This window comes from Cavia porcellus, unplaced genomic scaffold, assembly GCF_034190915.1.
Source record: "Cavia porcellus strain 051 isolate PalLab524CR breed Dunkin Hartley unplaced genomic scaffold, mCavPor4.1 scaffold_3, whole genome shotgun sequence".
NCBI lineage: Eukaryota > Metazoa > Chordata > Mammalia > Rodentia > Caviidae > Cavia > Cavia porcellus.
The window spans coordinates 2,850,956-2,866,417 of record NW_026947486.1 but is presented as its reverse complement, the minus strand read 5'-3'; positions in this window follow the sequence as shown (position 1 = coordinate 2,866,417).

The window sequence follows — 15,462 nt, the reverse complement described above, 5'->3', positions numbered from 1 at the left end:
GCCAAAACAATGAGAGGCATATTCCTAAAGCCTGAAGCACAGAAGCTACCTATAGACGAGTAGTGGGATTTCACAAATTATGTAAGAATCTCTGTGCACATGCTTGGCATGGTCGCTCAGGCCTATAATCCCAGCAATCTGGGGGCTGAGGTGGATGGATCCTTGGGAGTTCCAGTCCATCTTGGGCTATGAATTTATCTAAAGGCCTCTTTCAACAACTACATAAGATGCTGTTTCCAAAAAAAGGACAACGGAAAACTAGACACACTTGGTCCAGGTCTCTGGGTTCACTACATGAGTTGTGGAGTCTATATAGTCCATGCCATGAGAAAATACCTGGAATTTTTAGGGAAAGGTGCATTTGCATCCCGTTTCTAACGGTTTCCTTTTCACCATGTTACATTTGAATTCTGGGAAAACCTGCTGGTGATAAGCTATGTAGCATTATGTTGGTTTAGGTATTGAGCTATTACCTCATGTTTAGTGTTCAGGGTTATGCTGGAATGGCTGCAGACCTCCTTGAAATAGCGATTGCAGACAAGTGAACCCCGTGAAAGCTGGATAGTTGAAGCAGCCACTCCAAATATTCATGCACTGCAAGGATTCACTTTCATTTTGGGTCTCATCTTCTGGTTGTTGGCTTTTATTGCTAACTGATACTACCATGGTGGCAGTAATCCAGCAGAGACTGCATGTATGGTTTGCAGGTTTGCTTCCAAAACCACCAGAAACTTGGCAGAGCCCAAATCATTGTGGCATTTACTTTCCTCCCCTGAAACATTTGGCTTTCAAAGTTTGATAATTGAATAGACTGGGCTAGTCACCTTTGGACCCCATACACCACAAACACAGCTAAAGACAGAGCCAATTACTTCCCTCCACTTCTCAAAATATGTCAAATTTTCTTGATCACTACAACTGTAAAAAAATTCTGAGGCAACATAGCGAGGCTAATCAAATACTGAATGATTGGAATGGCTGTGGTTGTATGAGGTGGAAAGCTGCAGAGTTGGGCTGAAACAGTTCACAGAAATCCACAAATTTGTGGTCGCCAGGCAACCACACAGGGCTGTGATTGGCTGAGCACCATTGTGAGCTGGACTGTAGGCTCTAAAATACAAGTGTGCAATAGGAGACCTGAGTCACAATGCTGGGCGTTGACATGGAGACCTCAGTGGCACAGAAGACCTTGTAGGACAAGATTTAAACAGGATGAATATTCTTGGCCTGGTATGCCACAATATTCTCTCTGAAGGCTTCACTGCTCAGAATTTGTGGATGGAAATGCTTGCCATTCTACACATGGATGTACTTTCAATGGGATATGAAATATGCCAGGGCCTGGCAGATGATCTCTGCCATGTCCTATCCTTGAGCATACGCTTTTCCCTTGTCATGTCTGTCATTTGGCTGAGTCCTGTTCCCTAATTTATTCAGTCAAGACTTGCTGGCACCATTCACCTGTAGTATAAGAGCTTTCTGTGAAATTTCTCAGCAGAAATCCTCTGCAAGCACATAGCTTTGGATATGAGAGACAGTGGTGGAAGTTGAATTTCAAGAGCAGATATTTGAAAACAATGAAACAAGCCCCGAATAAGATCTTTACATGTTTCCCAGATGAATATATTTGGAAATACGGTGGAAGATGGAGATCAAGGCTGAGAAAAGTGCACACCCATTTCAAGGTACAAAAACCAGGGAAAAACATGGGAAAGCAAGAGAGCTGGTTAATCTGATGTGAAAATCTTTGATGATGAAAGGAAAATTATATTCTCATGATGATATAATCAGGCTGTAGAAGTGAAGTTCTCATGTTGGTTGTCCTATGTGTGGCCTTCTGCATTGGGCAGTGGATGCAGGAAAGGAGATATTCAAATAAATCTGGTGGAACACAAAATACTAAAAAAAAAAATTCAGCCTAAATCCTGTGTATTCCTTCCCTTTGAGAACATATATGGCTAATGTATGAAGTTTTAAAAGTGAAAATGTCTATTGGGTCATGGTTTCACCAATGAAACGGTCACTTCACATAACATTTTGAATTTTGCTTTCACAATTGCTCATGTACTGGGCCTGAGTAAAGCAGAAGGCAGAGTAAGCCTCATCAATAGTTGTGCATTCCATAAGTGGTTTTCAAACCAGTGAAACCCTTTGGACTTACTGTTTGTATTTAATTGGTTGATTGGTTTTTCAAATTGTTTGTTTTACTATTTTTAACTTTGTGCGTCAGGGAAGCCCTTACTCATAGTGATTTAGACCTCTGCAAAAGCTCTGAAGTTATTTATTTTATTTATTTATTTATTTTTTAATTTTATTTAAGAAGAAAAGAAAAAAAAGCAGAGAATGGGTACAAGTTATACAGATTTGCAGAAAAAAATGAACAGTAGGAAATCACTAGTTGATGGATTACATATTGTCATCTTAGAAATAATTGTTTAAGTCACAAAATTAAAGCTTGTAAAGTGGACATTCCATCAATGATACTGCAAACAGTTCTGTTCAATGATCCAATAAAACTCTGTGATATCATTTTCTATCTTATGCACTTAAATATGCATGCAGTTATATAGTTTAGAGCACTTTCTTTTCCTCTCTCTTGTACGATTTGGGTTTCATTGCTCCCACGGGTCTTATTACTTTTTTCGAAGAGAGTAAAACCAAATGTGACATAACAGAACAGAATCGGTCAAGTCAAAAGGGTGGACATAATAGATAATGTGAAAACATATTACAACGTGATCAATAATGGTTACCATAATGCCTTCCACTATCTCTAATAGAATTGCCTATTTCGTTAGTTATAATACAATTGAACAAAACAGTAAAGAATAAAACCGACAAAACCAAAACATTGGAGACATTGTAGGTCTTCAAAAGTAGATAAAAGTCAATGAGAATGGGCATTATAATGAGTCTCATTATCTTCACAGCTGATGCCTAAATTTTCGAACCTGATACTATCCAGCAAAACAGAATAGGGGAACATCAGTTAAAAACCAGATGGTGAGAGTAATACGGGGCTTTAAATCGAGGTAATGGAAAGTCAAAGTGGGTTACTATAATATATCCTGCTATATTTTTCCTTTAATTAAAAGGATAAAAATAAAAAAAGTAAATAATGGAGTGGAGACTGAGATAAAAGAGGGCATAAAAATGAAACAGCACAGATCAAAACATAACCATTTAAGCAGAATAGTGTTTCACCACCAGATAATCCTGACCTAAAAGTAGTTACCATATTGTCTCTTTCCTTGAAATCCTTGAGTACAACTTCGTATACTGTAGCATTAAGTATATCAAAACAATGTAAAACCATTTAAGAGAATGACAGCATTACAGAGTATTTAGAATCGACTAACAGAAAATGAACAATGGTTTCTGTATCATCTCCTTGTCTTTAAAAGTTTTTTGCTTATACTATCGTACATAAAAAAATCCAGTAAGATACAACCTATTTAGACCATTGGAGACAGAAGGACAAAAGCTAGGTGAGACTTCAAAACAAGATGATAGTAAATCAGTATTACCTATTAAGATGTCATTTTCTCCAAAATAGCTATTCCTATCATCCAATCTTGTCTGCCTCATTTCTGTTGAGCTCTTATTCTGTCAGTAGCTGTCAGTTTGTCTTCTTCACTTCGTTCTCTGCTCCATTCGTTGTGGCCTCCACTATTTCTGGATTCTTTGTATTTTTCTTTTTTTAGAATATCCTGCAATACTCTCTCTAGAGTTGAATTGGTGGTTGCAAATTCCCCCAGTTCCTCTTTATCCTGGAAGCACCTTGTTTTTCCATCAATTTCCAGGGACAATCTTGGCTGGAGATTATTATCTTTCAAAGCTTGAATTATTTCCCCCCATGCTCTTCATGATTTGATGGTTTGTGCAGAGAAATCTGCTGTAATTCTGATGGGTGCTCCCTTGTAAGTGGTCTGTTTCTTGTCTCTGACAGCTTTTAATATTCTGTTCTTGTATTGAATTTCTGGAATTTTTATTATTATATGCCTGGGTGTTGCTCTGTTTGGGTTGTAGGTAGCTGGGGTCCTGTATGCCTCATACATCTGAGTATCTTTATCTTTTGCTAAATTAGGAAAATTCTCCTGGATTATTTCTGTGAGTAGCTTTTGTAGTTCATTTGTTTGTGTCCCTACTTCTTCTTTTATGTTCTTAATCCTTAAGTTATGGATCCTCTTATCATCTTCTTGTCTTTCTATTATTGCTGTTTGTTTCTTTGTTATTTTAAAGAAGTTTTTCATTTCATTCTCCCATATTACAATTCTGCCCTCCAGTTCAGATAGTCTGTCCTTAGTTTCTTTCAAGCTGTTATGCCAGTCTTCGATAGACTTCTTAGTTTCTTGGTAGTCCCTTTGAACCTGCTTCACGTATTCTATACTTTCCCTGTTATCTCCATCATACAATTCTCCCCTCTTTTTCTGTTCTTCCATTCCACCATCTGTTTTTTCTTGGGTGGTGCTTAGCATTTCTCTAACTATTTTGCATACTTCTAGCTTCAGGTCATTGATAACTTCATTCCTGAATTGGTCTATGAGGCTCTCTATATGGCGCTTTATGTCTATTGGTGCGGTGTCCGCTATTGCCTGTTTCTCAGAATTGGGGGCCAAGGAGCCTTTCTTGTTGCTGCCTCTTCCCATATTCCCTGTTCCTTATATATGCAAGTTTATATGAGAGGCCCATCTTCTCTCCCTGTCAGCCACAGCCTGATTGAATTGCGCCGGTTAGGTGTTCCCACTCACTGCTGCGCACCAGGCAGCCTACGTGGGGCCCACCCCTCCGGGCCTCCATCGGGCTCTGGGATCTGGGTTGGGCCAGCCTACTGGGTCCCCCAGCAGCGTCATGCAGGCCAGGTACTTTTCCCCAATCCCGCCCGAGAGGGGAATGTGTGGCTGGAGTCGCCACTGCGCCCTGCTCCCGCAGGACTGCTCGGGCCCAGAAAGTCTGCTAGACTCAAACTGTGGTGGAGTGTCAGTTTCTCTCACTCACCTCGCCACAAGTCAGAACATGCCTCCCTGCCCATCCTGTTTTCAACTCCGTTCACAGTCTCCCGTTCTCAGAGTTTCCGTGTGTCTCTCTCCTTGCTGAGCCGATATAGAGGCAGCCAGCCACCGCGCGGTGGGAAACCCAAATCGCGGCTTCCAATGGCGCGGGGTCCAGCAGAGGCTTTTCTGTTCCTGTGTTAGCAACAGGACTGCATTCCAAGTTGGTTTCTCTCAGCGGACTTCGTTCCTGAGTCAGCAGAGCATACCTCCACCTGCGTATGTCTCTTTAGTCCGCACCATACCTGGCTCCTGAGCCTAGGATTTCAGAGAGCTTCCGGTAGTTGCTGTTATCTGTCCAACATGTTCTCCGGAAGCTGAAGTTATTCATGTAACAGCTATTACATGTTATAAGTTTCTCCTATTAAAACTTGAAAGACTAACAGACTCTGATACTTTTCATCTAAATTCAGTGTTGCGCTAAATTCAGTGTTGGACTTTTTACAAGTCCTTTGAAATGTGTCCTCATCTAGTCACTGGTCGTGCTGGAATGTACTTTCTTGTGAAGACAGGATTTGAGCAAATTGACACAAGTACAGTTTGCCACTACTCTGGACACCTGGTTAAATATCGAGTTCCCTAAATGCTGGGTGTTTTACTTTGATCTCTGCTCACACTTTGCTCATGCAGTTAGAACCACAGGGCTCCAGTCCATAGCCTAAACAAAAAATTTCCATTCCGTTTTGGGAGTTCATTCGTCTCTCATAATTACATTTTCCACAAATGTGTGCTTCAGGAGAGGCCCTGTCTAAATGTGGAGAGGCCCATTTTCATTCACTCACTTTCAGACTTTCTAAAAATTTCAGTTAGTATCGGTTTGCCCAGACTTGCCATTGTCAAGGGACAGTGCACTTCACTTGAAGTTGTGCAGTATTACTTCATGTGTCTCTGTGGAAATTCCACCAATGGGAAAATCTTGCTGTAGTCATCTCCATGTGTTTCTGCGTAAGAAAATATAACTAACAAAGGATGTGGTTTCAAGCAGAATGGGGAAAGAGGGATTATGTTTATTTCAGTGCAGGTTGACCTTTCAAAGAAACAGTAATTCCTATCAAATAGGAGGAAAAATCTTTTGTAAAGAGACATGGACATGACACGATCAACTTTATGTCACTTTTTTTTAAAACGCCAAGGGCATTTGAGAAATTCTTGGCTGCTGAATTGTCCCTTTTTTCAAATTTCTCTTAGGTAAGACACTCCAGCTTCTTCAAACCATGGTACAGATCCTTCCATGTAAAAAACCAAAGCATAAAACACAATAAATTAAAACAAAACCCATCAAATTACATTTGAGAGCACAGAATTGCTCAGTAGGCCCACTATTCAAGAAGCTAGAGGTACAGAAGCCTCAGCCTTCAGCCCATGGCCTGAAGTTTGGTCTCTATTATCATGGTCCCTCAATTCCCTGGCATGTCCACATTAACTCATGAATCTTTACTCATTTCCTCTTCAAATGCACAGGATCCAATATATTTGAACCCTGTTCACCTGGGCTGTAATCATCCAAGGACACACCAGAGGAAGGGCAGCCACTCCCTTGCCTGGGGCCTTGGAGCTTATCACAATAGAAATGGACACCTGAACAAGGGGAGCCAAAACAAAGAGAGGCATATTCCTAAAGCCTGAAGCACAGAAGCTACCTATAGACCAGTAGTGGGATTTCACAAATTATGTAAGAATCTCTGTGCACATGCTTGGCATGGTCGCTCATGCCTATAATCCCAGCAATCTGGGGGCTGAGGTGGATGGATCCTTGGGAGTTCCAGTCCATCTTGGGCTATGAATTTATCTCAAGGCCTCTTTCAACAACTACATAAGATGCTGTTTCCAAAAAAAGGACAATGGAAAACTAGAAACTCTTCGTCCAGGTCCCTGGGTTCACTATATGAGTTGTGGAGTCTAAATATTCCATGCCATGAGAAAACACCTGGGATTTTTAGGGAAAAGGGCATTTGCATCCCGTTTCTAAGGGTTTCCCTTTCACCATGTTACATTTGAATTCTGGGAAAACCTGCTGGTGATAAGCTATCTAGCATTATGTTGGTTTAGGTATTGAGCTAGTACCTCATGTTTAGTGTCCAGGGTTATGCTGGAATGGCTGCAGATCTCCTTGAAATAGCGATTGCAGACAAGTGAACCCCGAGGAAGCTGGATAGTTGAAGCAGGCACTCCAAATATTCATGCACTGCAAGGATTCACTTTCATTTTGGGACTCATCTTCTGGTTGCTGGCTTTTAGTGCTAACTGATACTACCATGGTGGCAGTAATCCAGCAGAGACTGCATGTATGGTTTGCAGGTTTGCTTCCAAAGCCACCAGAAACTTGGCAGAACCCAAATCATTGTGGCATTTTCTTTCCTCCCCTGAAACTTTTGGCCTTCTAAGTTTGAAAATTGAATTGACTGGGCTAGTCAAGTTTGGACCCTATATACCACCAACAGAGCTAAAGACAGAGCCAATTACTTCCCTCCACTTGTCAAAATATGTCAAATTTGCTTGATCACCACAACTTCAAAGAAAATTCTGAGGCAACTTAGAGAGGTGAATCAAATACTGCATGATTGGAATGGCTGTGGTTGTAGGAGGTGGAAAGCTGCAGAGTTGGGCTGAAATTGTTCACTGAAATCCACAGGCTTGTGGTTGGCAGGCAACCACACTGGGCTGAGATTGGCTGAACATCACTGTGAGGTGGATTTTAAGCTCTAGGTTTGAAAATGTAAAAGACTGGAGTAGTCAAGTTTGGAACCAATATACCTGAGACATACCAAAACGTTTTCCAATTACTTCCCTCCGCTTCTAAAAATATGTCAAATTTTCTTGATGACTACAACTCTAAAAAAAATTTTGAGGCACCATAGCGAGGCTAATCAAATACTGCATGATTGCAATGGCAGTGGTTGTATGAGGTGGAAAGCTGCAGAGTTGGGCTGAAACAGTTCACAGAAATCCACAAGCTTGTGGTCGCCAGGCATCCACACTGGGCTGTGATTGGCTGAGCACAATTGTGAGCTGGACTTTAGGCTCCAGGATACAAGTGTGCAGTAGGAGACCTGAGTCACAATGCTGGGCGTTGACATGGAGACCTCATTGGCACAGAGGACCTTGGAGGGCAAGATTTAAATACGATGAATATTCTTGGCCTGGTATGCCACAATATTCTCTCTGAAGGCTTCACTGCTCAGTATTTGTGGATGGAAATGCTTGCCAATCTACACATGGATGTACTTTCAATGGGATATAAAATATGCCAGGGCCTGGCAGATGATCTCTGCCATGTCCTATCCTTGAGCATACGCTTTTCCCTTGTCATGTCTGTCATTTGTCCGAGTCCTGTTCCCTAAGCTATTCAGCCAAGACTTGCTGGCATCATTCACCTGCAGTATAAGAGCTTTCTATGAAATTTCTCAGCAGAAATCCTCTGCAAGCACATAGCTTTGGATATGAGAGACAGTGGTGGAAGTTGAATTTCAAGGGCAGATATTTGAAAACAATGAAACAAGCCCAGAATAAGATCTTTACATGTTTCCTAGATGAATATGTTTGGAAATATGGGGGAAGATTCAGATCAAGGCTGAGAAGAGTGCACACCCATTTCAAGGTACAAAAACCAGGGAAAAACATGGGAAAGCAAGAGAGCTGGTTAATCTGATGTAAAAATCTTTGATGAAGAAAGGAAAATTACATTCTCATAATGATATAATCAGACTGTAGCAGTGAAGTTCTCATGTTGGTTGTCCTATGTGTGGCCTTCTGCATTGGGCAGTGGATGCAGGACAGGAGATCGTCAAAGAAATCTGGTGGAACACAAAATACTGAAAAACAATTCAGCCTAAATCCTGTGTATTTCTTCCCTTTGAGAACATATATGGATAATGTACAAAGTTTCAAAAGAGAAAATGTCTATTGGGTCATGGTTTCAACAATGAAATGGTCACTTCACATAACATTTTGAATTTTGCTTTCACAGTTGCTCATGTACCGGGCCTGAGTAAAGCAGAATGCAGAGTAAGCCTCATCAATAGTTGTGCATTCCATAAGTGGTTTTAAAACCAGTGAAACCCTTTGGACTTAGTGTTTGTATTTAATTGGTTGATTGGTTTTTCAAATTGTTTATTTTACTATTTTTAACTTTGTGAGTCAGGGAAGCCCTCACTCATAGTGATTTCGACCTCTCCAAAAGCTCTGAAGTTATTCATGTAACAGCTATTACATGCTATAAGTTTCTCCTATTAAAACTTGAAAGACTAACAGACTCTGCTACTTTTCATCTAAATTCAGTGTTGGGCTAACTTAAGGGTTGGACTTTTTACAAGTCCTTTGAAATGTGTCCTCCTCTAGTCACTGGTCGTGCTGGAATTTACTTTCTTGTGAAGACAGGATTTGAGCAAATTGACACAAGTACAGTTTGCCACTACTCTGGACACCTGGTTAAACATCGAGTTCCCTAAATGCTGTGTGTTTTACTTTGATCTGTGCTCACACTTTGCTCATCCAGTTAGAAACCCAGGGCTCCAGGCCATAGCGTTCCAGGCCTAAACAAGAAAATTTCCATTCCGTTTTGGGAGTTCATGCGACTCTCATAATTACATTTTCCACAAATGTGTGCTTCAGGAGAGGCCCTGTCTAAATGTGGAGAGACCCATTTTCATTCACTCAGTTTCTGACTTTCTAAGATTTTCAATTACCAGAGGTTTGCCCAGACTTGCCATTGTCAAGGGACAGTGCACTTCACTTGAATTTGTGCAGTATTACTTCATGTGTCTCCGTGGAAATTCCACCAATGGGAAACTCTTGCTGTAGTCATCTCCAAGTGTTTCTGCGTAAGAAAATATAACTAACAAAGGATGTGGTTTCAAACAGAATGGGGAAAGAGGGATTATGTTTATTTCAGTGCAGGTTGACCTTTCAAAGAAACAGTAATTCCTATCAAATAGGAGGAAAAATCTTTTGTAAAGAGACATGGACATGACACGATCAACTTTATGTCACTTTTTTTAAAACGCCAAGGGCATTTGAGAAATTCTTGGATGTTGAATTGTCCCTTTTTTCAAATTTCTCTTAGGTAACACACTCCAGCTTCTTCAAACCAAGGTACTGTTCCTTCCATGTAAAAAACCAAAGCAAAAAACAAAATAAATTAAAACAAAACCCATCAAATTACATTTGAGAGCACAGAATTGCTCAGCAGGAACACTATTCAAGAAGCTAGAAGTACAGAAGCCTCAGCCTTCAGCCCATGGCCTGAAATTTTGTCTCTATCATGGTCCCTCATTTCCCTGGCATGTCCACATTAACTCCTAAATCTTTACTCATTTCCTCTTCAAATGCACAGGATCCAATATATTTGAACCCTGTTCACCTTGGCTATAATCATCCAAGGACACACCAGAGGAAGGGCAGCCACCCCCTTGCCTGGGGCCTTGGAGCTTATCACAATAGAAATGGACACCTGAACAAGGTGAGCCAAAACAATGAGAGGCATATTCCTAAAGCCTGAAGCACAGAAGCTACCTATAGACGAGTAGTGGGATTTCACAAATTATGTAAGAATCTCTGTGCACATGCTTGGCATGGTCGCTCAGGCCTATAATCCCAGCAATCTGGGGGCTGAGGTGGATGGATCCTTGGGAGTTCCAGTCCATCTTGGGCTATGAATTTATCTAAAGGCCTCTTTCAACAACTACATAAGATGCTGTTTCCAAAAAAAGGACAACGGAAAACTAGACACACTTGGTCCAGGTCTCTGGGTTCACTACATGAGTTGTGGAGTCTATATAGTCCATGCCATGAGAAAATACCTGGAATTTTTAGGGAAAGGTGCATTTGCATCCCGTTTCTAACGGTTTCCTTTTCACCATGTTACATTTGAATTCTGGGAAAACCTGCTGGTGATAAGCTATGTAGCATTATGTTGGTTTAGGTATTGAGCTATTACCTCATGTTTAGTGTTCAGGGTTATGCTGGAATGGCTGCAGACCTCCTTGAAATAGCGATTGCAGACAAGTGAACCCCGTGAAAGCTGGATAGTTGAAGCAGCCACTCCAAATATTCATGCACTGCAAGGATTCACTTTCATTTTGGGTCTCATCTTCTGGTTGTTGGCTTTTATTGCTAACTGATACTACCATGGTGGCAGTAATCCAGCAGAGACTGCATGTATGGTTTGCAGGTTTGCTTCCAAAACCACCAGAAACTTGGCAGAGCCCAAATCATTGTGGCATTTACTTTCCTCCCCTGAAACATTTGGCTTTCAAAGTTTGATAATTGAATAGACTGGGCTAGTCACCTTTGGACCCCATATACCACAAACACAGCTAAAGACAGAGCCAATTACTTCCCTCCACTTCTCAAAATATGTCAAATTTTCTTGATCACTACAACTGTAAAAAAATTCTGAGGCAACATAGCGAGGCTAATCAAATACTGCATGATTGGAATGGCTGTGGTTGTATGAGGTGGAAAGCTGCAGAGTTGGGCTGAAACAGTTCACAGAAATCCACAAATTTGTGGTCGCCAGGCAACCACACAGGGCTGTGATTGGCTGAGCACCATTGTGAGCTGGACTGTAGGCTCTAAAATACAAGTGTGCAATAGGAGACCTGAGTCACAATGCTGGGCGTTGACATGGAGACCTCAGTGGCACAGAAGACCTTGTAGGACAAGATTTAAACAGGATGAATATTCTTGGCCTGGTATGCCACAATATTCTCTCTGAAGGCTTCACTGCTCAGAATTTGTGGATGGAAATGCTTGCCATTCTACACATGGATGTACTTTCAATGGGATATGAAATATGCCAGGGCCTGGCAGATGATCTCTGCCATGTCCTATCCTTGAGCATACGCTTTTCCCTTGTCATGTCTGTCATTTGGCTGAGTCCTGTTCCCTAATTTATTCAGTCAAGACTTGCTGGCACCATTCACCTGTAGTATAAGAGCTTTCTGTGAAATTTCTCAGCAGAAATCCTCTGCAAGCACATAGCTTTGGATATGAGAGACAGTGGTGGAAGTTGAATTTCAAGGGCAGATATTTGAAAACAATGAAACAAGCCCCGAATAAGATCTTTACATGTTTCCCAGATGAATATATTTGGAAATACGGTGGAAGATGGAGATCAAGGCTGAGAAAAGTGCACACCCATTTCAAGGTACAAAAACCAGGGAAAAACATGGGAAAGCAAGAGAGCTGGTTAATCTGATGTGAAAATCTTTGATGATGAAAGGAAAATTATATTCTCATGATGATATAATCAGGCTGTAGAAGTGAAGTTCTCATGTTGGTTGTCCTATGTGTGGCCTTCTGCATTGGGCAGTGGATGCAGGAAAGGAGATATTCAAATAAATCTGGTGGAACACAAAATACTAAAAAAAAAATTCAGCCTAAATCCTGTGTATTCCTTCCCTTTGAGAACATATATGGCTAATGTATGAAGTTTTAAAAGTGAAAATGTCTATTGGGTCATGGTTTCACCAATGAAACGGTCACTTCACATAACATTTTGAATTTTGCTTTCACAATTGCTCATGTACTGGGCCTGAGTAAAGGAGAAGGCAGAGTAAGCCTCATCAATAGTTGTGCATTCCATAAGTGGTTTTCAAAACAGTGAAACCCTTTGGACTTAGTGTTTGTATTTAATTGGTTGATTGGTTTTTCAAATTGTTTGTTTTACTATTTTTAACTTTGTGCGTCAGGGAAGCCCTTACTCATAGTGATTTAGACCTCTGCAAAAGCTCTGAAGTTATTTATTTTATTTATTTATTTATTTTTTAATTTTATTTAAGAAGAAAAGAAAAAAAAGCAGAGAATGGGTACAAGTTATACAGATTTGCAGAAAAAAATGAACAGTAGGAAATCACTAGTTGATGGATTACATATTGTCATCTTAGAAATAATTGTTTAAGTCACAAAATTAAAGCTTGTAAAGTGGACATTCCATCAATGATACTGCAAACAGTTCTGTTCAATGATCCAATAAAACTCTGTGATATCATTTTCTATCTTATGCACTTAAATATGCATGCAGTTATATAGTTTAGAGCACTTTCTTTTCCTCTCTCTTGTACGATTTGGGTTTCATTGCTCCCACGGGTCTTATTACTTTTTTCGAAGAGAGTAAAACCAAATGTGACATAACAGAACAGAATCGGTCAAGTCAAAAGGGTGGACATAATAGATAATGTGAAAACATATTACAACGTGATCAATAATGGTTACCATAATGCCTTCCACTATCTCTAATAGAATTGCCTATATCGTTAGTTATAATACAATTGAACAAAACAGTAAAGAATAAAACCGACAAAACCAAAACATTGGAGACATTGTAGGTCTTCAAAAGTAGATAAAAGTCAATGAGAATGGGCATTATAATGAGTCTCATTATCTTCACAGCTGATGCCTAAATTTTCGAACCTGATACTATCCAGCAAAACAGAATAGGGGAACATCAGTTAAAAACCAGATGGTGAGAGTAATACGGGGCTTTAAATTGAGGTAATGGAAAGTCAAAGTGGGTTACTATAATATATCCTGCTATATTTTTCCTTTAATTAAAAGGATAAAAATAAAAAAAGTAAATAATGGAGTGGAGACTGAGATAAAAGAGGGCATAAAAATGAAACAGCACAGATCAAAACATAACCATTTAAGCAGAATAGTGTTTCACCACCAGATAATCCTGACCTAAAAGTAGTTACCATATTGTCTCTTTCCTTGAAATCCTTGAGTACAACTTCGTATACTGTAGCATTAAGTATATCAAAACAATGTAAAACCATTTAAGAGAATGACAGCATTACAGAGTATTTAGAATCGACTAACAGAAAATGAACAATGGTTTCTGTATCATCTCCTTGTCTTTAAAAGTTTTTTGCTTATACTATCGTACATAAAAAAATCCAGTAAGATACAACCTATTTAGACCATTGGAGACAGAAGGACAAAAGCTAGGTGAGACTTCAAAACAAGATGATAGTAAATCAGTATTACCTATTAAGATGTCATTTTCTCCAAAATAGCTATTCCTATCATCCAATCTTGTCTGCCTCATTTCTGTTGAGCTCTTATTCTGTCAGTAGCTGTCAGTTTGTCTTCTTCACTTCGTTCTCTGCTCCATTCGTTGTGGCCTCCACTATTTCTGGATTCTTTGTATTTTTCTTTTTTTAGAATATCCTGCAATACTCTCTCTAGAGTTGAATTGGTGGTTGCAAATTCCCCCAGTTCCTCTTTATCCTGGAAGCACCTTGTTTTTCCATCAATTTCCAGGGACAATCTTGGCTGGAGATTATTATCTTTCAAAGCTTGAATTATTTCCCCCCATGCTCTTCATGATTTGATGGTTTGTGCAGAGAAATCTGCTGTAATTCTGATGGGTGCTCCCTTGTAAGTGGTCTGTTTCTTGTCTCTGACAGCTTTTAATATTCTGTTCTTGTATTGAATTTCTGGAATTTTTATTATTATATGCCTGGGTGTTGCTCTGTTTGGGTTGTAGGTAGCTGGGGTCCTGTATGCCTCATACATCTGAGTATCTTTATCTTTTGCTAAATTAGGAAAATTCTCCTGGATTATTTCTGTGAGTAGCTTTTGTAGTTCATTTGTTTGTGTCCCTACTTCTTCTTTTATGTTCTTAATCCTTAAGTTATGGATCCTCTTATCATCTTCTTGTCTTTCTATTATTGCTGTTTGTTTCTTTGTTATTTTAAAGAAGTTTTTCATTTCATTCTCCCATATTACAATTCTGCCCTCCAGTTCAGATAGTCTGTCCTTAGTTTCTTTCAAGCTGTTATGCCAGTCTTCGATAGACTTCTTAGTTTCTTGGTAGTCCCTTTGAACCTGCTTCACGTATTCTATACTTTCCCTGTTATCTCCATCATACAATTCTCCCCTCTTTTTCTGTTCTTCCATTCCACCATCTGTTTTTTCTTGGGTGGTGCTTAGCATTTCTCTAACTATTTTGCATACTTCTAGCTTCAGGTCATTGATAACTTCATTCCTGAATTGGTCTATGAGGCTCTCTATATGGCGCTTTATGTCTATTGGTGCGGTGTCCGCTATTGCCTGTTTCTCAGAATTGGGGGCCAAGGAGCCTTTCTTGTTGCTGCCTCTTCCCATATTCCCTGTTCCTTATATATGCAAGTTTATATGAGAGGCCCATCTTCTCTCCCTGTCAGCCACAGCCTGATTGAATTGCACCGGTTAGGTGTTCCCACTCACTGCTGCGCACCAGGCAGCCTACGTGGGGCCCACCCCTCCGGGCCTCCATCGGGCTCTGGGATCTGGGTTGGGCCAGCCTACTGGGTCCCCCAGCAGCGTCATGCAGGCCAGGTACTTTTCCCCAATCCCGCCCGAGAGGGGAATGTGTGGCTGGAGTCGCCACTGCGCCCTGCTCCCGCAGGACTGCTCGGGCCCAGAA